Source organism: Etheostoma cragini, chromosome 15, assembly GCF_013103735.1.
Source record: "Etheostoma cragini isolate CJK2018 chromosome 15, CSU_Ecrag_1.0, whole genome shotgun sequence".
NCBI lineage: Eukaryota > Metazoa > Chordata > Actinopteri > Perciformes > Percidae > Etheostoma > Etheostoma cragini.
Window position 1 is genome coordinate 5,113,582 of NC_048421.1, and position 21,288 is coordinate 5,134,869.

At 40.5% G+C, this 21,288-nt stretch overlaps 1 long non-coding RNA gene across 1 annotated transcript; it reads right to left on the reverse strand.

The window, feature by feature from the left end:
* Nucleotides 1–762: 762 nt before the first annotated feature.
* LOC117958604 lies at nucleotides 763–13,066 on the reverse strand. Its single transcript, XR_004659761.1, has 3 exons — nucleotides 12,928–13,066; nucleotides 6,826–6,832; nucleotides 763–776 (listed from the first exon to the last, which is right to left on the reverse strand). It is a non-coding gene; the product is annotated as an uncharacterized LOC117958604 (long non-coding RNA).
* Nucleotides 13,067–21,288: the final 8,222 nt, after the last annotated feature.

Below are 21,288 nucleotides of genomic sequence, written 5' to 3' on the forward strand. Positions count from 1 at the left end.
GGGCAGAATCCGGTACAGCCTGACTGGAGATAAAACTGAGATCACCTCTTATGTTGAAGTTTATATTCTGCTTCTAAAAACAGTTGTTTGAAAAAGTGCTCTTAAGCACATTTAGAGAGGATTTGAATTGCTAACTTTATTCCCTATTCTTGTCATTCTGGTGCTGGTGATTTTCCTTTGGGCCTGGCTAAAATCTCTTTTGGGGGCACCAAAAATTCCACTATGCAAGAAAAACACTGGATTCCAGATTGCAGGCTATTTGCATGAAAAGTGTACTCAATTTGACTGCTTATTTGTCCCAAAATCATACCGCTTATACAAGCCTGCATATCATTTCACATGATTCTGTGCCAAAATTCAGCAAACTACTTCCACAAAAATGACATTACCTGTTCTGACATTATCCCCTCCGGTAAAGTTATCCTGTTCTGACAGGGCTAATGGCAGCACTTTCAATTGCACTCATCCACCAGCGGGCTCATGAATTAGAAAAAGGGTAGACGTGTCTGAAAGAAGAGTTAGTTTGGCAGAATATTGCACTCTTGAACCTTTGAAGTCAACTGAATCTCAAACGGAACAGCTGTATCTTTCCTCTTTTGCTTCAGGCAGCAATCCACTCCTCTTCATCAGGCAGCAGGGTAGAATGTTTTCATCCGATGGGTTTTTGGTTCAAGTCAGTCCCATGAGAGCAAACATCTGCTATCCTGAAGTGTCCTTGAGCAAGACACTGCTCCCCTACCAGTTTCCTGGATGGATGCTGTTGTGCTGCTGAGCCACTCTTACCTATCTGTGCAGAGATATCAATATTGTATCATAATAATTATCACTATTCATGAGGGTTTATAGAGGTTTTGTCCCTACTGTGTCAGAAAATGACAGAGGGACATCCATTTGCTCCCATAGGTCATGCACTTTCTAGTGGCCATCAACTGCAACTGTTCTCTGTAGACACTGGCTCTGTGACTTCATCTGCAAATCTTATTTATGCAACTGTGTGTGTTGCTAATTTCCTTCTCCCGCTTATTGCATGGTAACATGACTTGTAAACATTTTATACGTTACACCATGAAAGACCAGACATTTTTTTTTATGTGGCAACTTTTGGTTTGATTTCAAGATTTTTACAATAAATTTCTCTTTTTAGTGAGTTCTAAAACCAAGTCTTGCACAGACAAAAATCAAATCAATACTTAGTACTTCCACTAGTGTGAATAGATAACAAGGTGTGTTCGATTTCCCTGTACATTCCTTTTCTGGCATTGTAATCTGTTTTGAATGGAAGCGTCAACTAAATGGTCCAGCAGGTTTCCGTCCAGGCTTCGTTATCAATGGGAATACAGCTGCATGAAGCAGAATGAAACGCAACAAGCATCAAGCATTTTAATAGACTGCACTCTTATTTATTTATTTTGAACGTGAACTGTTTACTGGTTTGAGGCGTGGAGGGGTTAGAGGGAGCAGGGATGCAGTACTGCATTTTAAGCAGTAGATGGCAGTTTGTATTTGAGGAGGAGGAGGGAAGCACTGCAGTGAGTGAAGAAAGAGTGATACAGTGCATCAGACGGGGGCCACAAAAAAAGCCCTCTGAATTTAAGTCCCCAGCGGAGCAGAAATACTGGCATGGTCAAAATCAAAGGGCTTCTTCAAGGTCGGCTGTCCAACCAGACTGATTGATACAAAATAAAAGAGCTAGTATGAATGTGTGTGTGTGTGTTGAGAGAGTGAGAGAGAGAGAGAGAGAGAAAGAGAAAGGGAGAGAGTTTTTCAGAAGAGAGAATCAGTAAAAACACTGCAATCTAGACCGACAACTTGGCAGTCTGAGAGACATACAGTTCATCGGCCAAATGCACAGCTAGACTGACATATAAACAGCAGGCCATCCGATGAGACGGGACTGGGGGGGGCAACCTGACGGCCAGGTAGACAGAGGCAAGGGCCAGAGAAAGGTGAAGACTGCAGGAGGAGGGGAAGCGTTTAGCTTTTTCCACAGGCACTCAACGCATACCTTTTACATTAAAATTAAACAAAAAAAAAGTTAAAGCTGAACCAATTAATAATTTTTCAAATAACCAGTGGGTCAAGTTACTGTGTAGCTAGTGGTTACTATTTTAAGCTGATTTACCATCTTTCAGTTCATTGTTTGGGATTTCCAGTCCAAAAACTCAGCTTTCGTCATTTGATTCCAGCCACAGCAGACCGAGAACATCAGCGACTAGCTGGGGACCTTGTGCAGCGTTCCAGACACCCCTGCGGTTTGTACTCGTTGTGATTATGCAGGCCACAAGAAGTAATTAGGTTGTTGTTGTTTTTTTGTTGGCTCACTTTTCATCACAACATGCCAACGAGCAACAAACTAGTGGCGCCGCTGCCTGTTTTGCACCGGACTAAAACAGTGCATGCAGTGAGACTGAGACACCGTCGGAGTCCCTGGACGGACGGAATAGGCAATTGTTCACTAGCACATATGCCCTAACGTCATAAGGTGATCAGTCAATGCAACTGGATAGTATAGTTCATTTGGGTCCCTCTTCCTCCTGAAAACTCACTTCTTTTAAACCCCTCACCTGCAGGTTGTAACAAAAGGGTAAGATTTGTAACCCTCAAGCAGCAATTACCCTAATGGCATCAGGGTAACATCATCAGGGTTAGTTTTTCAAACCTTTAGGCTGCAGATATTGCAAGTAACCCTTCTTCTGCTTAACCTGTTAGATGTAGATATTCCACGTGATGGGAAGAAACCACAAACTGCATTTTGTCAGGTCACGGACAGACTACTTTTATGTGTGTGTGTGTGTGTATGTGTATTCTCTCTATTCTGTATAGCCTAGTTTCTACCAACTAGGTCACATCATGTACAGTGCCTTATACCTATAACTTGTGTGTGTGTGTGTGTGTGTGTGTGTGTGTGTGTGTGTGTGTGTGTTTGATAATAGTATGTAGGCGGGTGCATAGTACAAGCTGCGTTCACAGTGACCGCCTATTTATACTCACTGTCCTGTCCCAAAAAAAGACTTGACACCGGCTCTATAGCCCTCCCTCGTTCCTGGTTTCCTCCTCTCCATTCGCCCTGACTTTTCTTTTCTCTGTGCCGTATTTCTGTCTCTGTCCTTTGTTCCATCACACGTTGTGTGTTTGACAGAGAGTCGGAAAAAGGTACGGACAAGGAAGGACGCAAAGAAATTAAAAGCAGAATTTGGAGGTGATGGAGAAAAAGTTTAAAACACACTAAACATGAAATCAAACATGACCCCCTCCAGTTTCCCACAGAGAAAATATACCTCTCTACATGAACGTTTTTGGTTGTCTTTTTGTTTGCTTCAAGCTCTACTCCTGTCTCTTTGTCTCTTTTTTATACTGCCAAGCATGTTAATCCATCTCTATCTTTTCACATTATCTCTGTATCTCAGTAGTATAACTCTCTTTCTCTCAGCTGTTTATGATAAATCCATTGCGCTCCTTCAATTTGAGATGTGGTGAGGCGAGCCGAAACCCTGCATCTCATGCATTAAATTCACCAATCAGTGCCCTGCAGGGCTTGGGGATGATCTTCCATTGGGCCATTTAAAAAATAATGTTTAAACATTAGCCAGTGGCTGTCAATCAGGCATGTGATTGAACGTACCAAGCCATACAGGTTGTTTAGTAGAAAGTGAGTGTGTGCAAGGGGCAAGGTTTTGTAAATGCCTGGCAAACCTAGATGTCAAAAACAGTATTTTTATGTTTGCAGACTTCCTTACTCCTCCTGGTTGAATGCAAAACTGAAGCAATAAGCTGCTTTATTTATAAGGCTATGCACTCTACACAATGGTGTTGCAAAAGCTAGACTTAGACAAATGGATTTTGATCCTAGCAGCTGCACACAATCCCCAGGTGGCAACATTTCAGAAGAAAACTGCATAAAATGCATCTCTTGGGACAACTAAAAAAAACGTCCCCTGTGGATCACTGACTGTTTGCTGTTTGAGTAAAGTAGACCACACGCGTTTTGGGACATTTGGTTCCTAGTACTTGAAATAAAATGCATGGATTTGTTTCCTCTATTGTAGCTTGGGCCAGTCAAAATACACAAAATAAATAAATTCAAACCAAATAGTCTGTGTATTGGATCATCCGAGCATGACAGAAACACACCCAAAGTCAAAGTCTTTGGCTCGATAGTACATGCCCTGCTTCTAATCTGTAAATAGACTGCATTTATGTAGTGCTTTTTTAGTCCTAGCGGCTTCTTTAAGTGCTCTACACTACAGGCACCATTCACTTCATTCACACACTGCTGGCCAAGGCTTTCAAACAAGGTGCAGCCATCATACATTCTCACACTGATTGTTCAGGGAGACGGGAGCAATTTGGGATTTAGTATCTTGCCCAAGGACACTTTGACAGGTAGACTGCAGGTACTCAAGGGATCGACCCCAACAACCTTTAATTGATTTTTTTAAAAGATTGTTTTGGGGCATTTTCAGCCTTTATTTTTGACACGACATCTTAAGAGGGGAGAGAGAGAGAAGTAATGACTTGCAGCAAAGTGCCGCTGCGTTGAGGAGTAAACCTCTATGTACGGGCACCCGCTCAACAAACTGAGCAATCCGGGCGCCCGACCCTCCCACCTTTTGACTGGTAGATGACCACTCTACCTCTTCCTGAGCCACAGCCGCCCACCATATGTCTTTATGACTTAAAGAAAAACATGGGCTAAGCAGCTGCTGGCTATAGTTTAATTTTTATTCAACTCACAGATGTATCAATGCAGTGGGGCCATCTCCAAAAATCAGGAAGAACTTTTTCCCAAAATGTCAAACTAGTGCTTCAACAGGGGCATGAATGTGATTGCGGCATTGTATTTTATTGCAGATTACATGGACAACAAAAGAAAACAGTTTGTCCTTAGCAGCGCCAAGTTCAGAATGTGTGCAACTGTGTCAAGGAAATGACTGATTTTCTTTCCACTTTGATTCAAAGAGTCAGAATAATGACATGCTGTGTGGAATGTTGTGCCAGAATGACTTGAGATACTCAATGGTTTTGCAGAGAATGATGTGTTTTATTAAAAGCGAAGGTTGATTTTGATGGGAATTTTCATTTGTCTAAAAATGACTTTGACAGGACGTTTTGCACTCGCAGCTCCACAGGAGCTCAACTGCCCTCGGGATACCCATATTGATACTGTTGTTCTCCCCTGCTGTTGATAGCATCTTCCACATGGAAAAAAACAACTTGAAAAGTCTGACCTTGGGTGCAGAGGAAAACACCTGGGACTGCTCCACTGGGATTCTGTCCGAGGAATATGATTTACACTTCAGGTTTAAGAAGAAAGACAGAACCATTAGTTTTCTATCTTCAGTTTTACAAATTATACTCCACTGCTCTGTTCACCTTTGCTGCTCAAATGCTATTTTGTTGTATTTGTGTGTCGGTGTGTGTGGGTGTCACCCGAGAGTAGTGAGTTTGTGGCTGTTGCTTTACCTGAGCCACAGTGACCTGAGAAAGTGTGTGCGTTTTCCGTGTCCAAGGGGAATTGAGCTGACGGCAGGCTGCCAAGACAAACGTTTCACCTTTCCCTTCTTTACTTTGCTCTCTGTTATTCTCGCTCCTGTTGCACCAGTGACTTTCCTTTCTACCTTACACACATACAAAGTTACACAGAGTGTATGTACAGTGTATAACCCAGAGATTCCTTTATATTGTGCTACTTACTAACACTGTAGCGGTAAGCACAAGCTTGTGGACAAGTTGGTAGAATGATGAGTTACAATTTGGAAAAAAAGGATTGTAAGAAAAAAGGATTCTCGTCAGCACTCATAATGGAATTAACAGTTTATTTTAACATGTTACTGCTGAGGTGTCAGCACTTAATTAATACAGTAAACCATGCATAGTATGTATACGTGTGTGTGGATTCCTTAGTAGTGTGATAGGCGATCCAATTTTATCTAATTGGAGAGAAAGACAAACCCCATGACAGTCATCTCCGTACTGTCTTTTTTTTCTAATCTTAAAGTATCTTGCTCCCTCCATCCTCCCCGCTTTCTTTCTCTCTCTCTCTCTCTCTCTCTCTTTCTGTCTGTCTGATAAGATAAGATGACATGATTTTCTGCTCGATTGTTGGGCGATAGTCTCGCTGTAACTGCTGTAAGAAATGAAGTCTAACAGATTCCTCTTCTTTCCCTTCCTCTCTCTTTCTGCTGGTCACACACAGAATTAATTAAACTGACTAAGATGGCGATTAATTGGTTGTTAAACAGTGTTTCATGCATAAACAGCAGGTGAGCGGTAGACTGATAAATTACTGTTTATTATAAATTGAATCTTTTCCTCGACCATTACTACATTTCTGACGTCTGGGATTGCAATGACTAAATATGTCTGACAGTGCAGATTTTAAACTTTAAAATGATTTGGCTAACTTGATTACCAACTTCTAGGTTGAATTTAGACCTGTCATACTTAACATATTGCATGTATAAAAATATTGTATGCAATAAGGGATTATTACCGACATTTCAAGTGTGCTCACTTTCACTTGCCTCCAAACCAAAGTGGTTTAGATGATCTGGAAAACCTTTTAACTTGTTGTAAAAATATCCTAGCATCTGAACTATAGTTTTTCCTGTCCCTTTAAGATGACAGAAATGACTAGTCAAATCTACAAAACCACAACCCAAGTACAGTAACAACCCTTTAACGTCACATTTTTTTCTGTCACTTTCTTTGTCACTTTCCCTTGTTTTCTTTTTCCCCTCCACCCTTCCCTCTCTCAAACACATACACACTCCACACACACACACACACATGCACTTGCACAAGCGCACACACACACACACACACACACAGACTCTCTGCCTCTGTAACTTTCGCTCACTCATCTCTCACTCTATTTCCCTTGGCCACTCCATTAACCAGAGGGTCACTTTTCCAGCTGGTTAGCCCAGACCAGATTTCCATTGTACGTGTGTGTGTGTTTGTGTGTGGGGGGGACATTTGTCAGTTTTACTCCAGTCTTCTCCTCCGGTGTGATGTTGTAATGACCCGAGGCGGCACAGACAGAAGAATGACATTTAACACTGCCCCCCCACCACACACACTAACTCACTCTCTCTCACACTCTCTCTCTCTCTCTCTCTCTCTCTCTCTCTCTCTCTCTCTCTCACAAACACACACACACACACATCACACTTGACACACACACACTAACTCTCTCTCTGTCTGATTCACGCACACACACACACACACACACACACACACACACACACCCACACCCACAAACACACACACACACACACAAACACACACACACACACACATATGCACAGACAGGTTTTAAAGTGCTACCATGTTAATGTGTTGATTTGCAAAATGATTGGCTGTGGCCACACAGGCAATATCTTGTCTAGATAAACTGCACAATGCAAAAGTTTTCTCACAAAAGATGTTCCACACACAAGATGTTAAACAACAATAAATGGAAACGATTTTTTAAACTGAAAATACAATGTGTAACGGTAACACTTTACAATAAGTGACACAAAAAAGGGTAGGTAATGATTAGCTACTGTTTTTGAAAGAGTAAGTAATGATTAGTTACCCTTTTTCAAAAGTTTACGTGTGTGTGTGTCTCACACACACAGGAAGGGGTGTGTTGGTGCAAGGAAATGGTTAAGTAAAAGACAGACCAAACCTCCCCAAAATTGACGGTCTCTTCTAGCGTTTCATAACATATTTAGAATTCTAAAATCATAGATGCTGGATAATTCGATAATTTTAAATGTTGGCATTGTGTTGATGAACATAATCTAATTTCTCGACTTTATGTTTCCTGAGGTGTGTTCAGGAGTGCTGCAATTACCCATGACACACCAAAACTCCACCAACTTCTTGTTGCTACTATCACATTCACAGATCATTTAGAATGTAGCAGAAACCATGACTCCAACCAGCTTTAAAGATACAAAATTATCTTGCAGCATTGAAATAGTCAAGTTTTTATGTTTTTGAGCATGAGATCTTTTTCCTCTCTTGTCCCTTCCTTGTCCTTCTGTATAAATCATAAGTGAGTGTGATAACTGCACCAAGAAGTGTCTCAGTGCAGCTTTAATATGAAATGTATCAACAGTTATTATCTGACTCTGCGAAGCATGAGGTACAGCAGCAGCTAAGAGGCTCTATAAAGAAAGCAATCTAGTGGCCAGAATGTTATCTCGCAGCAGCTGGGGGACTGTAGGAGTGGAAGGTGAATTAGGAAGGTGCCTACTGAATAGCACTTTAGGTAACGGGATTCACCGTCATCTCTCGAGTGTGAATGTGTGTAACTGGGATGAAGGGCACTGCTGCAGAAGATAATAGGTATGCATGATTGTAAGAAGTGAAAACTACAATGTACTGTAAAGCTGCAGACTGCAGAGTCATCATTCAAACACACAATATATTAAAATAGGTTTTAACTGACTGATTCATTTAGATTCTTTTAGCAACTTACCACAAAAAGAAAGAGACAGAAACTGGGCTCAATAAACATTGTTTCCAAGAGTGAAGTCATCTGACATTTAAGAATCAGCCAGACAGAGTGGTGTGTGTGTGTGTGTTTCTGTTTGTGTTTATGTTTCTGTTTCTGTTTGGGTGTGCGTGTGTGCATGCGTGCGTGCATGTGTGTGTGCGCGTAAGTGTGTGTGCGAGTGGATTTGTGGGCAGACAGGAGAGCCCAGAGGGTACGCAGCTCAGACAGAGTCATTATTTAGTGACACAGAGATGAAGTATGTACACACACACACACACATGCAGAGAAACACATTTCATCTACAAGGCCTGAGGTGTCAGGATTTTAACGAGAAACATCAGTAACATTACCTGTTGCAGCACTTTCTCTTGTTCCTGCTCTGAGCTCAAGTATGAGCAAATGAACACTGCTAATTGTAAGCTGATCATTAAATACAAACATTTTCCTCAGGTTCAGTATTTAAAAAAAAATCTAAAGTATTTTATTTTGAGTGCAAGTTATTAATTCTCTGCAGTCCCTTTGTAACCTCACTTTATCAACATGAAAAAACCATACCATACCACTTATGTTGCACACGTACCTACATTCCTACTGCTATATCACACAGGCAACTGGACCAAAACATCTGATGGACCTTTAAAATCCCAAGTTTAAGATTAACCTGGGGCACATAAATACTATGATTTAATAATCTATAGCGTGCAAAGAATACACAAAAACTCCACAAATTCTCAAAACCATGTCTCCTCACCGAGCCCCTGGGCTACATGTATTATTAAGAGAACATTAAAATCAAGAATAAACCTCTTTGAGATGTCTTTTTTTAGGGCACACTTTCCATCTGAATAAAACAATTTCATACCCTATTAGAAGAACAAGGCTTTTCACGAAAGACAACATCTTTTCACAAAGATACCACATTGTACCTCCAATGCCCTGTGCCCTATGATAATTTCTCTGATGTTTAAAAGGGGATATTTTCAGGGCTTCACATGCTCTAATTAAAAAAGGCTGTTTGCAGTTTATTAACATAACGGTGACATTATCCATGAGCTCTCCTATTGGCTGGCCGCTTTCCCTGTCCGCTCCGTGAGCACGCCATAATTATTACCCATATTTAATATGCATTTTATTCAGTCCTAAACTGGATTAGTTGATGATATATCATACCATGAAAAGAATAGTAAACAAAGAGTGAAGACAAAGATCATGTGTACAACATTGATTGCATAATCCTGAGATTCAGTGAAGAACAGGAACTAGGTTGTTTCCCCACAAGCAAAGTTAAATCATAATCAGATTTTAGGTGTATAACATGAACTATGAACATTCATTTTGAAGACTTGGCACACCATACCAATGCTAAAGGAACCATGTAATAACCAAGTCTTTAGTGTATTTTAGATTGGTTTTGTATGCAACTCATGCATCTTTTAGCAGTAGATACACAAGAAAATTGGATGCAAATCTTAATCAAAATGAAAATAAAATGGTAGTAAATGTCTGTCAAGCACATCTAGAGAGTGCAGCTGTGTAACGAGATATTTAACTGTGCTGTACTCACATTCAAATCTCTGCAGCACACTGGGGCAATGTTCAGGTCTGTGTGTCTGTGCATGAAGAGATTTTGCAATGTATTAGTGAAGGAGTCTTATCCTTAGTTTGACTCTGTGACCTAACACTGGGAGAAACTGCATGGTAAAATGGCAAATACAAGCACACACACACACACACACACACAAACACGCACACACACACATATGCACACACACAAACAGACACTGCTGGAGGCAGCGGTTGATGTACACCACTCTGTGATCATAAGCCAAAGGGGTAGGAGGGGGGAAGAGGAAAAGGGAGAGAAGCCCAGAGAGTCAGCACAGCTAAAAATTACAACCCTGTCACACCAAATCAGTGCCGATGACCGTGTGTGTGTGCGCACGCACGTATGCAAGTGAGACAGGAAGTGTTGTTTGGCTCTGCCTGCAGACATTGGGAGGAAGTAAACAAAGCAAACATGCATATATACACACACATGCGTACACTACACACACTTGTATGCACAAGTGCGCGTGATGATGTTGTGCAGTCAATAGAGATTATGTGATGGGAGGATCAGAGCAGGGGCAGAGTCAGTCAGACTGTGTCTGGGCTTCTATTATCTACTTAACACACACACACACACACACACACACACTCCAAATCACATAATCCAATCAGGTCCAAGTGCACATTTCGAGTTTATTTAATGACACTCATGTATTTCTCAGAATGAGTTATGGGGTAGCACAAGTCTTACTTCATAATAAGTGTGCTATTCTTCAATTCCTGATTTGACTGAACTAAATGCATGAGGATGCCAGTCCTCTTAATCTCCATCTCTGTCTGGGTGCGGAGCACAAACAAACAGGAAACAAGAATGTATGTCCACACATTGTGAGCTAACATGGCTGTGGCGCTACCATATGCTAAAACAGGTGGTTGCTCTCACAGCGTATATATCTCACAGCATTACTTAGAATCAGAGAATGGCTCTCCCCTCATGATTCAAACCTAACTGGGCACCATTGGTCGGTTTTCTGTGGGTGACATCATAAGACAGATCCCATGTCATCCTGCCAATTTCATAAACCCAACGCCCTTTCTTAAATAAGTACAAAGTCATACAATGCTTCCCTCCGTGTTGAAACATTTGATAAAACAGTGGCTGTCTCACAAACAGAACATTTTTGAAGGGGGTTCTACTCAAAAATACTGAAAAAAAAGTGTGGGCCGAGATTTCGTCCACACGGCTCTCACCAGGGTTTGATTGACATTCTCCACACGGCTCTTGCTGCTGAAATGACAAACCAACATTGAGCTGGCTGAGCCATAATGGTGGCCAGCACTGCTGTTATTAGTCAAGGCAAAGTGGTTCATTTAATTTACAATGACAATGTATACTCTTTCTTGATCCCTAATGGGGAAATTTACACTCTGCTGTCATTTGTGATATAAGTATAAAGAGTTCCCTTCATTCAACTAAAACCTTTTCAAAGCCTTGTGTTGGCAAAGAGCTTCACAGTTTAAGTGCCCTTTATCTTGAAATTACTAACCCAACTAGCTTTATTGGGTCAACATCTGGCCCTGACCTCCCTGTGATGAAAGAAGAAGAGAAACTGGAAATTGTTCAAGATGAATTAAAACTGCATTCTGTCTTGTGTATGTTTGTCTGAGTAAGTGTGGTTATGTTTGTCTGTTGTCTACTCTTTGTGTGAGTGTGTATCTTGACAGTGATGAATGAGCCCCACATCACAGCAATCTGCTACCACGGCTCTATAAAACAACCACAAATCACCTCAGGAAACAACAGTTTGGAAGAAGGCCTCAAATGTCAGATGTTGTCTTGCTTGAGTGCATCTGTGCATAAATCAGTGAGGATTGGTTAATTTCTGCCTGTTTTTACGTGTATACATCATGCAAAATGTGTGCGTGCATGTATACTTGCCTTGTTTCAAAAATATCTACATTGCATAGGTAAGATCAGTATTTGTGAAAGAAGTGATAGTCTTATACACCAACAATTCTCTCTATTCAGCTCTGCTCAATGCAACTGACCGTGCTTAAACCTGTTGTTGAACTTCCCATTCTGATCCCTGTTTTATTCAACGTTTGAAACTACAATATTTAGCATATCACAGGATATTGCAGTGGGGGTAGAAATCAGCAACTGAACCAAGATATTTTTTTTGTGAGAGTAAAATAAACAATGTAAACTTGATCTTGAAAAACTGCTTGTGTAAAAGAAATATATATATATCAATGTACATATATTCATTTGATGCTCAAATTGATGATCAATTAAATAATCTTTTGCATGACATTTTAAATGCATTTTCGCATTTGTAAATCTAAAAGCTTTTAGTTTTTAATGATACTTTACGTGGTATTTGTACATTACATCCTGTTAGAATTCATCATGTTAGAATTCCATTGAAAGTACATTAACAATAATTCTGATTTATCGCCCAGTACTTGACAGTACCTGGACTGCGTGATGCTGAAGGGCAAAAGCCTGGCATTGCTGAGACCCTGTGGGAAATATTTCCTGTTCTAAACCTGGAAACTGAGCGGACCTTTTTCCTTTCATCTCCTTCTCTCTCAATTTACAGTCTCCCCCCCACTCCAACTCTCTCTCATCTTGATCACAGCACCTGCAGTCTGTGCTTCCTTCCCTAATCAGATCCTAATAGAAAAAGGCTTGCAGAAGTCAGCACTAGTTAAGAAATGCTCTCTTCCTCTTCCCTTTCGCTGTCTTCCTCAATCTTTCTCTCTTACACACACACACCTATTATTTTTATAGCCAGAGTGAGTTCTCTTATGCAGTCATACAGTCTAATTTGAAAGATAACTGAGACAACTATTGAGCAACAGTTAAGATCCTAGTCCATAATGACGTCATGACTTTGCATAAACATACAGGCCAACTTTCTTAAGCCAAGTGGCGTGGTATAAGTAGACATTTTGAGCTATCCACGTGCATGTCTACGCTGTATATAGCGGACGTGAACAAAAATGTCACTTGGCATGTTATCACGAGAAGAAAGCAACGGTGGATGATAGGACACATGACACATGGTTGGGTTAAGGAGTAGAAGAACCAGTTGGGATTTATGAAAAGAAGAACATGGTTGGCTTTAGTACAACAACAAAAAAGAGTTTGAGTTTAGGAAACGTGACACACAACACGATCCCCGGTCTCCTGGGTGAAAGTCCCGTGTTATTACCATCCACCACCCCGACCAACCTCTCTACGCAGATTTTTGCCTTTTCATACTACTCGCAACGGCGTAAATTTACACGCTATCAAAAGGTAATGTAAGTTAATGGAGGCTAAATGGCATTGATAAACACGCTAAAAAGTAAGTATGCGTCTTAATAACAAACTGGCGTGTCGTACATACACCATTTCATGAGATCAGTCTGCTTAGTCAGTGTTTTGGACACAAAATAAAATTCTGGTGTCAATTGCTTAGCTTAGGGGACTGATACATTAACCTTTCGTAAATTTTCAGCAACATTTTCTTACTAGAAAGAAAAATATATTTCGCTTTCCTTTAACAGATTTCTTACATATGTATTTCCACAAACTACAATAATACAATTAGAAGAAAATCCTGAACATTTGTTGGGGCCCTACTAGTTCTACTGTTGTATTTAAAAAATACTAATATACCCATTGCCACTGCTGTTAACTTGCTTTTAAAGCTAGTTCATAATTCATCTTGAAATTCTGTGTTAACGCTCTGTGATTATGTAACCAGACAGTTTTGGGCTGTCATCCATCCAAACAGCTAATGCTTGGTACAGTATGAAATGTTAATGAGTCAGTGTGAGATGTTATTCTCTGTGACCCTTCCACAGTGCTTTATAATTGCCCACAGTATTGCCCTTGCCAAATGAATGGGTGCATGAAATACACACAGCTATTGCTCAAAAGAAGGCAGAAACTTAATAAATGTACAGCCACTGCTGGCTCAAAGGCAAATGTGCGTCAATGACTAGATCTGGAATAAACGTCCCAGTGAGGATAAAAATATTTTGCTTTGTGAAATTGATAAGGAATCACATGTTCTCTTTGTAAACAATCATTCCACTTCCACAGCTGGACATGTTTGACTATGTCTTTTTAAGGATAGCATCTGCCAAACTCGTCTTGCTCTGCTCTCCTCCCACGTCTTTGTTGGGTTTCTGTTATTCTCTGTGCTCTCCTCTCGCTTAACTTTTCATCTCTGTTTTAAGCACTTTGCACGCATGCACACACACACACAACTACACATTGCAATGTCAGAGACAGCGAGATCCACTGAGTGGTATTGGCACCTCAGTGGCTAGTGCGAGAGGTTTCGGACAATTGTCAGAACAGTGGCAAGTCTGTGGCCGGCCTGTGTTAGGTGCCAGGACAGCCGCAACAGAGCCCGCTTGGTCAGTGGCTCTCAGAGTACACGTGGAACTGCTGGGATTGGTTGAAGTCGCAGGAAACTCAGGTTATTGGTCAAATTTGCGGAAATGTTGTTATGATTGGTCAAAATTGCGAGTCGCACCAGATGATCTCTTCTCTTGATTTTACTGTGAGTCTTGAAAGTGTGTGTGTGTGTGGGTGTGTGTGTGTGTGTGTGTGCATGTATGTGTGTAGAGAAACCCGCATGCCAGCCATTACACGGTGGCAATATAACCCCTAACAACTGATAAAAGGAAAGAAGAGACAGGAAGGTCTTCATGTAGAATGAAGCATGGACTTGACATTTCTTCCTCACTACTCGACAAATGACCGAGTGTGTATGTTTGTGTGTGTTTGTGTGTGTGTTTTTTTGTGTGTGTGTGTGTGTGTGTGTGTGTGTGTGTGTGTGTGTGTGTGTGTGTGTGTGTTGCTCATAATTAGGGTTGGGTATTGTTTGAGTTTTTTCCAGTACCGGTGATAAATCAATGCTTTTAAAACATTGCCACTTTTTTAGAAAGTAAACTCAACGTCAGTGACATTATAAATGGCTTGTTCATTGCTGAAGCCATATGATCAAGATGAAATGATTTAATAATAATGTAATAACTATAAACTATAATACCGTTTCTGTCCTCTTGTGCAGAAAATGTATTGTTGTGATAGTTGTCCGAATTTGTCTAGTCCATGTCGATGTCCTGTACAAATGTTTCTTTCTCAACGTGTTTTCTCAATGTTTTATGTTTCTGCAGAACAGGAACCTGCTGGAAACCAGTTTTTAAACTGAGTCAAGCCCATTTATATTGTGATGTATTGTTACTTTTAACTTTCCTGTATACTAAATGAGATGAAATGAAATGAAATAATAACGTATTTCACTAGTTAATTGCTGTCCAATGACAAAAACAACCATCAGATGGGAAAAGAGTATTTTACAATAACAAGAATGCAAGGTTTCTGTTGAGAGATGCTTCTGCTGCCGGCACCAAAATGAGGCACCAAAATCCAAGATACCGGCTGTTAAGGCCTGCTCACAATAAATTAATTTATGAAGTCTCATATAATGCAGCTTACAGAAAAGTACCCGTAATTCATCACGTCTGAATCGTGGACACACACACACACACACACACACACACACACACACACACACACACACACACACACACACACACACACACACACACACACACACACATACACACACACACACACACATCCTCCATGGTGGCTTTTGCTATCCACATAGAGCCCTCCCTTACCTCTCATCTTTCACACTCTCTTACACTCTTTCTCACTCTCCCTTGTCTGATGCATACCTCACACTCTATCTCTCACTGTCATCAGACAGACAGACAGACAGACAGAAAGACAGACAGACAGACAGAAGGACAGACGGACAGAGTGTGTGTGTCTTTACAAGATGGGATGCAGAACTGCTTCTAAGTCTCAGTGACAACTGTGTCCAGAATGTCAAGCAAACTGTCGCAGGGACAAAACCTCAGGGTCACTCAGCCATCTGCTGTTGTTCCTCATGTACATGCATGTACATGTACGTGTGTTTTGTGTGTGTTTTATGCAATACACCATACATTTCTTATGTGGATCCACAAAATAGTCTTTTTGTGTTAGCATATATACATGTGTGCAAGAATGCAACTGTTCTGTGTGTGTGTTTGTGCTTACACATAATAACCATGCGGAAATGAATTATGCTGACAGTTTTATTCCTTTCCCGTCACTGTGTAATCTACTATTACAGTATAATAGCCAATCATTCTGAATAGGATCTTTGTGTGTGTGTGTGTGTGTGTGTGAGTGAGTGAGCAGGCGTGTGGGTGCTCTTTGATAAGGAGCTAAATGGGAATGAAGACTCTAAATTGCCTTTTGGAGCTTAGCCGTTTAGGCAGGTTATGATTATTAGATTGTTGTTTCTCATAAAAGCATCTCCAACATGACACAGTATAGCATGCTGTACAGTAGTATTGGAGCTCAGTAGAGTATGTCTGGTGTGTTTATCTGTTTCTTTTGGATATGCTCAATGGTATACAGAGACAAATCACTTGTTAACACTGTAACTGCAGATCTAGCCTGGCTGTGTAATTGCGGCACTTTGAATGCTTCTCTGAATGTGATGTCTGAAGAGACTTTCGTCAAGATGAAATATCGGCATCCTACAATTCTGATCACCATGATAAATTAAACGGAAGTACTAATGGAGTTATTGACAATGCTCATTAGTTTTTTGGCAAATATTTCCATTTCAATAAAATTGATATAAAATGCAAATCTGCCTTAATGATGAATTGCAGTAATATTGTAGCTTGTACATGTATTATGCAACCCTAATTCAAACACCACAAACAAATCCTCAACCTGTGTGAAACACTGATGTCCTTCATTTTAGTAATTTAAATTCCCACCTAAGGTGTGAAGCATGAAACTAATTAAAAAGGAAGTAGAGGTTTAGTGTGAGTAAATTTGACGTGTGTCATATGTAATTACCTGGTGCAGTCTTTGTTTTCAAGTGTTAGTTCTGTTCAATTACACTCTGGCAGCTTGCACTGGTGCGCCAAACCACCTGTCTGGGCAATGCTTTTAATTTCTCATCCAGAAGACAGATGTGACCAACTGTTCAATCCAAACAAAGATTTTAAATTGGAGAACATAGATTCTAGGCCTGCTGGATGTGAAGCCTATGCTGATACTCATTAATTTGCTGCACATGGGCAACATAACATCAGTTTTCCATTACTCCGTGCAATGTGTGCAACTGATCAGCTGACAAATGTTTTATATTTTTTTGTAGACAAAGACACATTTTTGACGAACAATCGCAGTCTGCATTGACAAATAGATTGTATTTCCTGTGACTGCTTCATAGGGGTAGAACAGTACACTGAAGTCACAGTTCGGTTCATACCTTGGTTCAAGGCTCTTAAACGGAACTTAAAATCCATGTGCATGTTCAATTATTATGATAAATCTGAATATTGTAATGAAATGGACACTTAATACAATACATTAACAGAAACAATGTAATCAAGTCTAAACTATTTTAATGTTGCTGTGGGACAAAGTGAGACTCGCCTCCAATCAAATGCCATGTATGTAGATATTATGTTTATGTAGTTTATTGATATAAATAACACAATAGATGTTTTGGAACTTTTCATATTTATTGCCCCTCATTTGGGCTCGCCATACCTGTCTCTTGTTGACCGACTTGCTTGTTCTGTTCATTGTGCACCTAACTATGCATGCTTTCGAACTCTACTTCTGATTGGCTTACCATGAAATTTTACTCAACCTCAGCCAATCATTATCATTTCTGTGCTTGTCTCATGCACTGCCCACTATGGAAGAACAATAAAAATAGTCTTTGCTTCTTGGCTCAGAGATGTAGTTGGTCCGATGAAAAAACAGCTTCAATTATAGTAACGCGCAACATTTTTTGGCAGTAATGATATTGGCGTTATTAAGATGGTAAGAGTAATCAATTAGATTACTTGTTACTGAAAAAAGTAACACTGTTAGTAACGCCTTTCCTCATAACGCGGCAATTTATAATGCCATTACTCCCAGCACTGCTGCAATAAGAGTGAACAGTAAACATTTAGATTGGTATCAATGCGATAAACTGTAACTCTGGATTGCATACTGCATTGTTTCCTTGAATCCCTTAAGCGTGTGGAGGCAATTTAAACTCAATGTGGTTATGGCAGACTCCACCACTAACACTAAAAACTAATATGAGAGTCAATTACAGTAAATGTAAATACACTGATTGGTTATAGGGAAAAACCATACCAACCATAAATAGTTTAAAAAATTGGGTTCAATTACATGAAAATGGAAAGGATTATAACCAAACGATACACATGGATTATACCATCCATAATTTTAAAATCTGCAATTATTGGATAGTACCAGTTTAAAAAAAAATCTCATATTTCTATAAACTATTATTAAAATTATTTTTAAAATACTATAATTCTACAAAAATTCTATACAGTGGCTTTAAAATTTCTAATGTATGTCTACATGTTACAGCGTGTCAATAAAATTCAGAACTCCATTGAGTTTACATGTAAAAAAAATCTCCTCCCTGCCTGCCGTTTCTCATTTCCCTCGGCTGCATCTCTTCATCCACAGACCACACTGCTGCTTGCTTGCTTAATGTCCTTGCCTGACCAAGTCAAACTCTTGAGTTTTTTCCTCTTCCCTGTCCTCATCTTTGCTGCCTCCCCCCCCCCCCCCCCCCCCCCCCCCCCCCCCTCCCCCCAAGTGGAAGTTAATGACCTTGCAGTTGAAAGGAGCAAAGACAGCAAGAGTGAAATGGAGGGAGGAAGAAAGAGGGCAGAGGAGGAATGCCAGTGATGCCTGACTTTTCTTTAGGCTTTCGAGAGCTTTCTCTGCATCTATCCATCTTTCTACTTTCATCTTTATCTCTTAGCGTAGATACATTCGCTGATTTACCTCTTCAAACAGCTCACTAACTATAGAAGATCAGCCAGTTCAAAGCCACGCATTTATATGCTTGTCACACGGCCCCCTGTGTGTTGTGTATTTGTGTGTACATGTACTGTACTGAGTGTAGTCATGCAGAGGTAAATGTCAAATAGGTGTTAAATCCTCAAAGAGTTTTTTTTATGGCAAAAGCCAGAATCAAAGAAAGAAAAGAAGGGAAAGAGGGCATGGAGAATAGAATAAGGAGAATGTGAGGAACAAAAGAAGAGAAGACCACAGATTTTTCCCTCCTCCTCCTCCTCCTGTCTCTTTGAGATGCTCCAGAAGATAACAGGGTCAGGGATGATGGGATGCACAGTTGGAGGACAAGAGAGAAGAACAATACAGGAGGAGAAGAAAAGACAAACATAGGTTGACAACACTGAGAAAGTGACAGTGTGTTTTCCTGCGTGAGAATGCTCGATGGTGTGTGCACGTGAAAGTATGTGTGTGTATGGCGTTTTACGTGTGTGTGCGTGTGTGAATACAGTATACAGTATATCTGTATTTTAAAGATTTATGAGAATATAGGCCGTCACTTATGTCCTTGTACGTGTGTATACAATTTATGTGTGTGTGTGTATATGTGAGGTTGTTGAGGAAATCATTGGCCAGCAGTGTGGAATGAACAGTGTGTATTTTGTGTTGGTGAGTTCACATTTGGATATGTGCTTTGTGTATTCTGTGCTCATGTGTGTGTGTGTGCGTACAGTAAGAGTGTGTGTTTATGTTTTCCTTTAGAGTTATTTTTAACCACGCGTGAACAGCAGGAGCCGGAGATTCACTCCAAGTAGGTCACAAGTTATGATCTCAATGAGGATGAATAAAACAGTCACACAATAATGCAAGGTTGGTGTGACTGTTTTGAGGTATGTATAGGCCTACGTGTGTGTGTGTGTGTGTGTGTGCATGTGTGGCACATGATCAGAAACAGCTGTATGCATCGAACACACAGACAACGCAATCACACACTTGCACATACCATACTGTTATGATCAAATATCTGGCTGCTTCACCAGTCTTTATTTTTGTAAAACTCCTGCAGGGAAGTTTTCCCTTGTTTTTCATGTTCTAACCAAACCTTGGTGTGCCTGTGGAGACAGCAGGGAGAGGGTGAGGGACGGGGGAGGGGGGAAGGGGGGGGATACTGCAGCTTAAGAAGCCTCAGCCCACCAGACCCAGGTGTGTTGAGTTACTCTAATTAGTAACCTGCAAACAGGAAGCACAAGTTAGTGCGCACCTTCACAATGTAGACAGCAAAAAACACTCACAGCATGCATTTACTTTTACTTTATTGGATTGTGATGCTGATTAAACTAATATGTACAGACAAAAACAATACTATATTGTGGCTTATTAATGATGACAGAGGAGGGCTGCACTCAATGACAAATTGTCACTTTATTTACAATATAAAGTATATAGACTACAGAAGTCTGGTCTTCATTAGTGTCACAGTGCTAATTGCTTACTGCCATCAACTGCCACTGAAAAAACGTTGGTAATTACAACTGATTGAGAACAGCTGACTGATGAACTTCAAATGGAGAATGTGACTAAAGCTGATTGAGAACAGCTGTGTAAACAGAATCTTTGTGGATTGTTTTGTCAAAACTCTGAAAAAGCAAGCATGTCCTGCAGAATGTTGCTATTATATTGTACCTTCCTCCACGGTGCTGCGGAGGACGGTCTGGCGAGTCCACACAATATTCTGGTATTTCTTTGAACCAATCACAATCGTCCTGGGCGACGCTTAGAGTCGAACGGAGCAGTGGCACCTCTGCAAAACAGCCTCGGGAAGGAAGTAATCTGAAGATTTCCCCTTCTGCAGTCTGGAAGCAACACCGTCATCGACAGCTGAGTCTGATCGCCACTTCATGTGGAATTTACTTGTGTAGAGTATATAGTAATGTTTGAATAAATGTTAAAGATATATGATTCGTCATCTTTTTAGAGCTTGTATACCTAACGCGTTATTATTTAAAAAGGGTAGCATCTGAATATAATTATTCAGTTCGAAGTTTCCTCTAGGTTAGAATTTGATGGAAAAACAGACATGGGAAAACAGCTTATAGTACATACACACATAAAAAATTAAAGACGCAGACAAAGCAGTTCATTTAATGCATTTATGTATTTTTTGAATGCCCATCTCTAATCTAGCAAACAATCTATTCAGCGTCTCTCTTTGGCCTCTGTCTCCCTGCTCTGTTGTCTTTTGCTTCCCCTCTTCTCCTCTTCTCTCCATTCTGATGATGCTAGTGCAGCGCTTGGCCCTGGTTTGTCCTCTTGGATCGGGGCAGTCAGACTG